General features: G+C 35.2%; 1 protein-coding gene across 2 annotated transcripts in view; it reads left to right on the top strand.

Annotated features, from left to right (window-relative positions):
• pain (transient receptor potential cation channel family member painless) overlaps window positions 1-10128 on the top strand; it is a 49315-nt gene that overhangs the window by 21561 nt on the left and 17626 nt on the right. The window contains exon 1 of one of the 2 annotated variants that reach the window (XM_017615426.1): window positions 6511-6529. The exons of the other annotated variant lie outside the window; for it this stretch is intronic. The gene's annotated coding sequence lies outside the window, so the exon portion shown is untranslated. Of the gene's footprint in view, window positions 1-6510; window positions 6530-10128 lie in introns of those variants that run through there. 2 annotated transcript variants of the gene reach the window in all.

Raw genomic sequence — 10128 nt, 5'->3', positions numbered from 1 at the left:
AAGTTTTGTTTTATCTCAACGGCCGCTATACCGCATCTATGCCTCAAAACGAGTCTACGATACGAATGAGTGTAACATACAAAGAGTCAAATGAGTTAGTTGAATGAGCTGACTCCTTAAAGTGAGTTGGAGTCATTGAGTCAACTCCTATAAATTTGCTGAGTTACCCACCCTTAGCCAAAATGATTATAAATATTAACTCAAGTTACGCAGCATGCGGAAAAAATAAAAGGCAAGCAGATTTTTATTTGGCAGGTAAAAAAGCGCAAAGTATTTATGCTTAGTTCTAGTTCAGATCTTCCAACCTACTCACTCTCTTTCAGACAGAAGAAGGTCTAAATGTGTAACCACTGTAATTCCAATAGCTCTGAACATTTCTTGGTGCACAAAGGGAAGTAAGTACGCCAAGGTTTGCCTTTGCTGAAGAGATAGTACAATGTTGAGTTTCCTGAGGCTGAGTGCTGGCTTAACCCCAATACTGCTGCCGGACTTGATATTATCGAATTTTTACTGACGGCTCCAAAACTGACGCAAGATCAGGATCTGGACTCAATATCCAAAGTAACGGGGACAACCTCCACTTCTCTCTGCAATCCTCGCGGCCATGGACTATCTGGAGGAAAATAAGTAGAAAAAGAGCATTTTGAGTGTTTGTGGTGACAGCCAGCTTTACTGAAAGCGTTGGCCAGCCCTCTAATTACTTCCAAACTGCAAGTATCGGCTAAATTATGTTGAAAATGAGAATGAACTCGTTTTACTTTGGGTACCATCTCACTCGGGAATGCCTGGTACTAAGGTAGTGGTCATGTTTACTAAGAAGTATAAGGATGTCCGCTCGTATTTCTCGGACAGGGTCAAGTATTCAGGCCTAATCATGGGCAGGAAGCTGTCGTGGAATTCTGATTTTGAGGTAAGGGCAGGAAAGGCGTCGGTTACCTTACACAGAGAAGCTATTGGTAACAGATGGTGTCTCTCGCCCATAGTAATTCATGGGCTCTATGAAACCATAGTTGAGCCTCTGTTGCTTTCCGGATCCCTTGTATAGTGGAACTCACTAGACAAGGCTACACTTTATAAGCATCTAGAGTCCTAATCCGCATTAGTGGGCGCTTAACGTCATGCTTAAAGTCATTCCTGCAGCACTAACTTCCATTAGGTTCAGGGAAACTGGCCCGAAAACTGGACACTTTGCAGTTCTGGAGGGCTTTGATATCTTCAATGAACAAACGGATTACTATGCCTCTGAAATGGCTCCCAGTACCTCCTTCTCTACTTACATTCTCACAAAAAAAATTGACTAGCAGCCTTTATTTCGTTTAACAATATACAATAAAAATTGGAGTTAGCAGATTTTATACTAAAAATACCTCAGTCGAAAACATTTTTATTGAAAAAATACAGGAAATTAATATTAATCATAGATACTAGTAAACGTCGTCTTTATCTCATTAGCATGATGGGGGGGGTTGCCCTCACGGCGTTGTGAATTCTACCTTGCTTCGTTGCTTGGTAATTGGTAACCTGCTGGTCAAATTTAACGGCTCTAACATCGAAAAAATAATATTTTTTTTTGAGTTAGCAAATTTTATTTTCAGTTATACTAATACTAAAAAATTATTTTCTTTCACCACCATGTTCAGATATTTCCCCCGAAATTTTAGGTAGGGTCTCTCTATATAAAGGTAACGATATATAAATCTTCAAACTTTGATTTCTCACACAATATTTTAGTGTTTGGCCGAGCTTATCCTCCGATCGCACAAAGGGGAGGGACCTCCCCCGCCGACTACGAAATGCGATTGTGTTTTTATGAGGCTTGCCATTGCCTGTCGAGGGACGACCGCTATTAAAAAAAAATTATTTTATTTTTTTTATGTTAGTAAAAAACTATGCCCGATTCCAGACCTTGCGTAATGGTAGGTGGTGCACATTTCTAATACAGCGGCCGCTGTGAAATAATTCTCTATATTATTAAATGTACGATATATCTATTTATACTGAAAATATCCTAAAATTTTGGTTAAGTTGTATAACTCAACCATCATCGGATTTTGGTGTTATCATTATTCTTGCCCTTTTTAGTTAGCTTCCTCAAAAAGGTCAATAAATTTTTTTTTTTTATTAGTTCGTCCTTCGGCCGGCTAGATTCTTTCGTTTGTGTAGCATTCTCAATTTAAACTTTACAGAGAATATCATCAATTACAACGATAACATTACCGATAAATATAGTGCTACATATATCGATAACAATATGGATAACGATAACACAGAAGTATACCGCAGATAATAAAGTATTCAAATGGGGTCATTGATTAAATTTTAAAATGAAAAAACGATTTCGATTATTTTAAGGGCGTGGTTAAAGCAAAGGCGAAAATTCCCTTGAGATAAGCTTTCAAACGAAAAAAGTTCTATTGGATATAGAACGAATTTGTTGGGTATCTTGAAGATTAGTAAATTCTTTAAGCTACAAAATCTACTAAAAAGCTACAACATAGGTCACCTTCTGACAATTATTTATTTGACTTGCGAGTAACAATGCATCGCAGCCGATACGAAGCATTGTAAGTGGAACATGAAATAAGTAAATTGGTATCTGAGCTGCAATTCAGCATAAAAATAACAAAAGCGGCAATGAAAAGTGACACTTGCTTTGCAAGCGAAACAGATGAATGCATATATTTACATACATACATACATACCCTGTTGGGAAAATCTCAATCTCATCTGGAGCCCTTCTAGTTCGATATGAATATATTTTGCATACAAACAATTAATGAACATACATAGACATAGCTTGATGATTTCCTAAGAACTGGTAGTTGCCCCCTCCCTCCCTGATTTTTTCCGATAATTGCGAGCCAGTTCGAAATTCGAAAATGTATATGGCACAAAACTATAATTTTTCTAAAGCTGCTACTTTTTCCGCAATATCTGAGAGGCTAGAGTGGTGGCGTCCCATTCCAGAGGTCCTTGGTTCGAATACCGAATTTGAAATTTTAATGATACACATTTTATTTATATTTAAATTTGTCACAGTAACTTGTGTTTTGTAATAAAAAAAATCCCCATCAACTTAAGACGAACTTGAACCTGACATTACCGTCGACATAAGTATGTATTGTATACATTAGGGCGGGTTGATTTTTTTTTTGTTAAATCGTATAGCAAAAACGTAAACTACATAATATTCTAAGAAAATTCTCCGAAGAATATATATGGTATTTAAAATAAAATCCTAATCCGCGCCTCTCGACTTGAAAATTTATATGGCCGCCTTTGCCAAAAAAATAAATGTTAGAAAAAATTGGGTTTTCCAAAAAGAAATCGAATTTTCTGAATAAAATTGTTTAGTAAGGAAGTTCTTTTGCACTTAATATTTTTTCTACACTAAAAATTTTGTTTCATTTAAAAAAATATTTTCCCTAGTAAAAAAGTTTGTATATAGTTTTATATTTAATATTTTTATAAAATAATAATTGAATATTTTGATTAGTCTCAAAACAAAACCTGTATTGCATAAACTATAATATAATATAATAAAACGTTATATATTTCAAAAAAAGAAAATAATTTTAGCGAAAGAAGAGGAAAAAAATTTTCAAGTCGAGAGGCGCGGATTAGGGTTTGATTTTAGACCAATGGTTTCTTCAGAGAATTTTCTTAGAATTTAATGTAGATTACGGTTTTGCTATACGATTTTTAATTTTTTTTTTTTTCATCCATACAAATCAACCCTAGTATACATACAACCAACGGAGCAATTTTTTATCTCTAATTAATGTGGCTCTGCGAAATTCCGTAAAGAAATGTCGCAAATTTTTAAATAATATAGTTCGAAACTTTCGAAGTCCTTCTAGTTCTGAAACAAAATTTTTTTTAAACTAGTTCATGATCTCTCTACACGGAACATATTTAGATAAATTAATGCATGCATTTTTCCTCACAGATATTCATACATTTATATTCCCAACCTTTGTGACATTAGCTCGCTCTCAATTCGAAATTGTGGTTTACGTCACTTTGTCAATTGGTGGCGGTGGTGGTCGCTTTGAATGGAGCTAACTGTCTGTCAAGCTTTTGTTTATCACAATTCATGCACCGATTGGTGGTCACTCTTATACATAAATATATTATTGTTTGTGTATTACTTTTATTTTTATTGTACACGATTATATAGAAAATCGTGAAAACTATTTTATTTTCGCTGCCTTCTTCCCCTTCATTGCGCTGCGATTTAGTAGGGCTATGCAGCAATTAGTTGATGCCCATATCCGCTGTGTCATTTAAAGCGTACTAACGAACTAATTACTCACATGCTTGTAACGAACTTAACGTACATACATGTACTTGCATACATAAATATGTACGTACCATAGCGGACAAAAAACAGTGAGTGAAAATCAGTGGTCATCGTCTAGTTTGTTGGCACGAATCGGTTTACTTATATACATATACATATACATATGTATATATGAAAGGCTATGCGCGAGCAGTAATGACGGAACGTGACATCCGTTCTTGCCGTGGAAGTGAGTGCTTAAAAATGTGTCTATTGCGGAGCGTTTGTTTTTATTGGATATCAAAAACCTAAAGCACAGACAGCGGTTGTAAATATGACAAGGTGCATAAACGAATTTTGGCCAATTTGGTCACTGGAAAATACCGTTACCGTTTTTATTTCCGCTCTCAAAAAAACTTTTTTGAATTTGTCTCCCGAAATTTTGAAAATACGCGCCACATAATAACAAATGTTGCTGATTTAGAAATGGGGTATAGTCGTTTTTCTGGGTGTTCAGTTACTGTTGGACGGCTATGCTCAATCCCTCTCAACATGCGGCGAGCAATCCGAGTGTAGTCTTGTGCCACGGCAGAAAGGGAAGAGAGGGAGCTTCGGTGGGGCCACTCCGACTTATTCGGTTTAAGGGCTCACCAAGGTCTGCAGCGCCTATTCAACTTTCGGCTGCAATCGGGCGCCTGTCTTGCAGCAAGAGGCTCGCTCTGTGGCACACAAATTTGGTATAGAATTTATGGTTGCGCGGAGACTCCTACACCTTGTCTCCAGGTTCATAGCTATCAGTGAGCGAATAGCCACAATCGCCGTAAAGACAAATTTTGACAATTTCAGCCCAATTTGTGTGCGCGCCTCGACGCGTCGAAAGAGAAGAATGCTGTGACAGAAAAGTCGGAAAATTCAGACTTCTTTACAACACCTTCGACAACGGAGAAATGCTGATCCGACTACTACAAGACACCAGCGACACAAGACAGATCCACAAAACCACTTGGGTGTCCGCCGATCAAAGAACGTAGATCCAAATTGGTCATATGGTAATAGACGAAGATAGTTGATTACCACTAAAAATTATTCAAATTGGTTCAGCCGTTCTCCAGTTTTGAAACAACAAACGAACATAACATTTTAATATGTAAGGATTTTTGCCCTCGTCCTTTACTACTATGCATACCAAGGCTCCTTAGTGTCACCAAACCTTTGTTGGCTGAAAAAACGCCAGCCTGGCCCCTACGCTTATGTTAGAAGCTTCTGATTCCTTTCCAAAATACTTAATCATTACTTTCACTGCTACTTGTATATACTCAATTTCCGCAGCGCTATGCCTAAAAGAAGCGAAAAAACTCGAAGGCATTATAACGCTATGCCTTCTACTGATTTTTTGCTGAGTTGACACTTAAATTTAAAATTCTTAAAAAGTTGAGTTAATCAATTTATATATAGTGGCTGGCTCATTTAATACCAAATTATCATGGAACTTATTTCTGACACATCTTCCATGAATCAGATCTGTGGAAGTAATGTTTGAATTCGCTTCCAAAAAATTATGGATGCTAGTAATTTTTCGACATATCTGCCATGTAACCTATATCACGGCTTCGCGGGACCTACTAAGTCTTAAGGAAAACTCTTTTGAATAAATATTAAATTTTTTAAAACCATTCCTAGGAGCAGTAAAAAGAATAATTTTTCATAGCTGCCACCAAGCATACGCTGCCTCTTACTTCCAACAGTACAATAGCAGAAATTTTCTTACGCTGCAGCTGGTCATTTCTCATCTTTCTGTCACTTTCAATTTACTTGTTAAAATGTAATTACTTCAACAACAAGCTTACTTGCCCCTGATTTCAACCAGTGTGACCCGTGTGCACGGAGATGTGACTCTGAAGCACACATGTCACGCATTTGTATGCACATATGCATGTATGTATGTACATATGTAATATATAAAAAATACATAGTCCGTGTTAATTTGTGATCACTCAGAAATAAATTCGTACAATTAATTACTAATTTACTCTAATTAATTTTCAGCGCTTCTGAAAGCATTTTTCTTCACTTCTCAAGCCAACGTTGATGAGCACAATAACGAAGTGAATTGTGCATGCCAGGGTTACTATTCGGGCATACAACGAGTAATTCATACATGAGTATTCTCTGCCTAATAACAAGCCAAAATGTTGGATGTTTAATAGATCCTCCCTCCATGGAATTAATGCTCAAATATTGAAAAATGTTATAAGAGTATTTGTATGGATGACAAGAAAAGCTGAAAAGTGATTTACATTTACATACATAAATGTTTATAATAAAGTTAACTTTTTTTGCCAAGAAGCAGGCAGACCTTTTCAAGATTTACCACTAGTGATACAGAAAAATAATTTGGCTTTTTGAAGTGTTTGTGGAATGTGGCGTTAAAAGCTATCGTCTCCGATAATTTCGATTACGAATTGCCAGTTTTGTACTCGACTCTGCTCATGCTTAATTTGGCTTTAATGGTGTTATGGTTTTGCGCCATTGAAAATTACTCAATTGTAAGAAAAATAATGGAATTATACATACACACTGACACAAATGCACATTAGGCTACATCGCCAAAAAAAAAAAAAGTTGTAGTTTTTCCACCGGAAATACAAAATTTATTATATTTTAAGACTTCCACTAAAATATTTCGGAAAAATATTAAGATTTACGGGAGCTGTACCAATTTGAAAATACCTTCAAAAATGGAGTTTTTTATGAATGAAAATAGTTTCTAAAGGGATTAAAAAAAAAACAGTTCACAATGAAATTTTTGATGCTGTCTTTAACTTTTTTAAATACCGATATAGATTTGTGAGGTATAAGTGGAAAGGTATTTTTTATTACTTTCCAGTAATACTTTATAAGTCTGCAAAGTTTAGGCTGAGTTATTCAAGTTTTCTTAAACCAGTCTTTGAAAAAAGTTCAAAAACAGCATCGAAAATCGAATTATTATGATTCGGTTGAACATTTCTTTTAAATATTTCATGCAAATTTCTTAACTCAAACTGTTTTGTCATCTGAGTGATTTTTTGCAAATAAATATTTTGCTGTAAGTCTTAAAATATATTATGATTCCGTTGGAAAAACCATACCGATTTTTTTTTTTTTGTATGGGGAGTGATGCAATCTAATGCACATACATACATATATAGGATACATACATACATATAAACAAAGTGAAATCCACTTGAACTCATAATAGCCTGCAGCCGCCGCATCTGGATACCACAACACGCTTCTGCAGTTAACAATAACGATGAATATGGTTAATTTAAAACTTGAGTAATCATTTCAACTCCATCTCCAGCATTTAGTCAAGCTGTCTGTGTGTTGAGCTTAATGCCCGATAATTATCAAACAAAAAAATATGGAAAAACTACGCTAATGAGGAGCTATCGTGTTGAGTGAAGCTTATACGCATTTCGAATGCTGCTGAATTTTTAAGCCTTAAATTTTTTCATATTATTTTTTTTTTTTTTTTTTGATGAGTACTCGCTTTCAGCGCGCCAAAAAAATTGACTGGTCACTAACTCCACACAAAAAAAAAAAAATACAAACAAATACATACAGAAAAGAAAAAGCGAACAAACAATCCATTATATTTTAAAATTAGCTGCTCATTTTGTAAGCAACAAATTCAAAAAATACTTATGTATTTCCAATGTATTTACGAGCTTTTAAATGCCGCCTTTAATTTGTGGTACGTGCCGCTAAGAAGCCAAACAATCATCAACAAGAAAACACAATTGAACACAATCGAACACAAAATTTGCATTAATAAATTTGTACATAAAACAAATTTGACGAAATATCGAGAAAAAAAAAATATTTGAAAAAAAGTTGAAATAAATTTATGTAAATTCCATTGATATCATAAATTTTGATTTTTGAATATACTTACGCGCTACTAAATAATTGTGTTTCGCTTTGTTTTGCTGGTCAAGCAGCTACTTAATAAATGTTTGAGCGCAGAAGTCACAGCTGTGTTGATTTCCAATAAAAATGCAAAACAATCACCTAAAAATTCACAAATAATATAGAGATGCAAAACAAGAAATACATACTGATTAGTAATGAAATTTTCGACTCTCTGTTTTGGTAGCGTTTTTCTAGACACCTCTTTGAAATGTTAAGGCGCCGCCGAAACGCCTCATCAACGAGCCATCAATAAATATCGGCAGTTAAATCAAAAGCAATTAATTTCAGGTATTTAGTGCCAAAGTATTTATGGTTGGAAATAAAATAAAAAAATAATTTTGTTTAATGCCACGCGCAATCATTAGTAGCTACATATATAATAGCTGTACAAGCATGAATACAAATTTATGCAGGGAGGCTCCTCGAGATCGCCATTAAATCGAAGCTATGCAGCTTTTTTGTGCGAAAAACGAGCCGCACAGCTTCGCTTATAGCTTCATTATTATTCCCATTCGCGCAACGCATAAAAATCGTGTGAAAATCGTTTATCGCTCATCGGTGATCTTGGTCAAAATTAAATTTTTAATTAATTCGTCTTGGTTTTTTCTCTTCCTCATTTACTGAGATTTTTTATTCAGCAAAATTTTTTGGTAACTGACCTTTTAGCTTTAAATTAAGCGAAGATTCTCACGCATGCGGGTCTTTATTTTTAAATTTATGCAATGCAAAAAAAATTTCAATGGGAAACTATGGCCTTGCTTTTTAGCTGGCTACATATCTTTCTCTTTTTTTTTCTTTTGAATTCCACTCGCGTCAGTCTTTATTAATTCATTGTGTATTAATTTGATTTTGGGAAATGGGGCGGTATCAAGAGTTCGATTTCAATAACAAATCCTAAAATACATATAAGTTTGTTCATAAAAATGATGACCACAGAAAGCCTATGAAGTGGGCAAAAGGATTGTAATCGAACTTTTTGCTACAACTAAAGTAAAGATCTTCCTTCTTGTGTTAAGTAACAGTCACTGATTATAATAATTAGTAGTCATTAATATCAACGTTCCTAGCCATAAGATATTCAAACATTTAAAAGAACTTAAGCATAATCAACGCAAGTGAAGACAGGGGTCGATATGGCCTGATCTGTGCCTTACCCCGGCAGGAAGTTCCCACCAGGACGTTGTGCCAGAATATGGAGGATTTTATAAAAATCTGAAAATCCCCGAAAGATTTCAAAAAAATTTATAACTTCGAAATATCACCTGAAAATCTCTGTAGACAAAAATAAGTAGAAAAGTATCGAAAAAAAAAGAATCTACAAAGTTTCTAAAAAAATTACAAATTCCGAAAAATCCTTAAATATCTCGAAAGAACTCGAAAACAAGACACATATAAAAAGACACCCCCCTTAAAATTTTTCAAAAAGTTTTGAAAACACTTATCCTTATGTTGTTGACAGGCAGGCGGCTATCAAAGCCTTAGGGTCGGCAATGTCTAACTCGATATGCGTTAAAGAGTTCTGAAGATCCCTAAATACAAGCTCTACGCGACACATAATCTGCAAAAGTCGAGAGACTGACTAGGACAGCTACCAACAGTAGGTGTCTATTAAGGCTTTCAAAACCAAACGTAAGGCTTCTTACAGGAATACTAACGGGACATCGGACCACTGGCCACATGGCCGGCAGGTTCTGAGCCCTGCATAACGATTTCTTTAGAAACTGCAGGCATGAGGAGGAGTAATAACACTGGACCACAAATTTCAACTTTTTCTCTTTACCAGAAACGCCGTTATGAAATTCGTATGTAAAATCACCCCCTGATTCCGAAAATCAAGGTTATTTTTAATTCTATGGTACCGTTTTTGAGATATTTGCAATTTACCGTTTTTG

Source organism: Rhagoletis zephyria, unplaced genomic scaffold, assembly GCF_001687245.7.
Source record: "Rhagoletis zephyria isolate East Lansing unplaced genomic scaffold, Rhagoletis_zephyria_1.1 Rzeph_scaffold_00022, whole genome shotgun sequence".
NCBI lineage: Eukaryota > Metazoa > Arthropoda > Insecta > Diptera > Tephritidae > Rhagoletis > Rhagoletis zephyria.
This window is presented reverse-complemented; position numbering and strand designations above follow the sequence as displayed.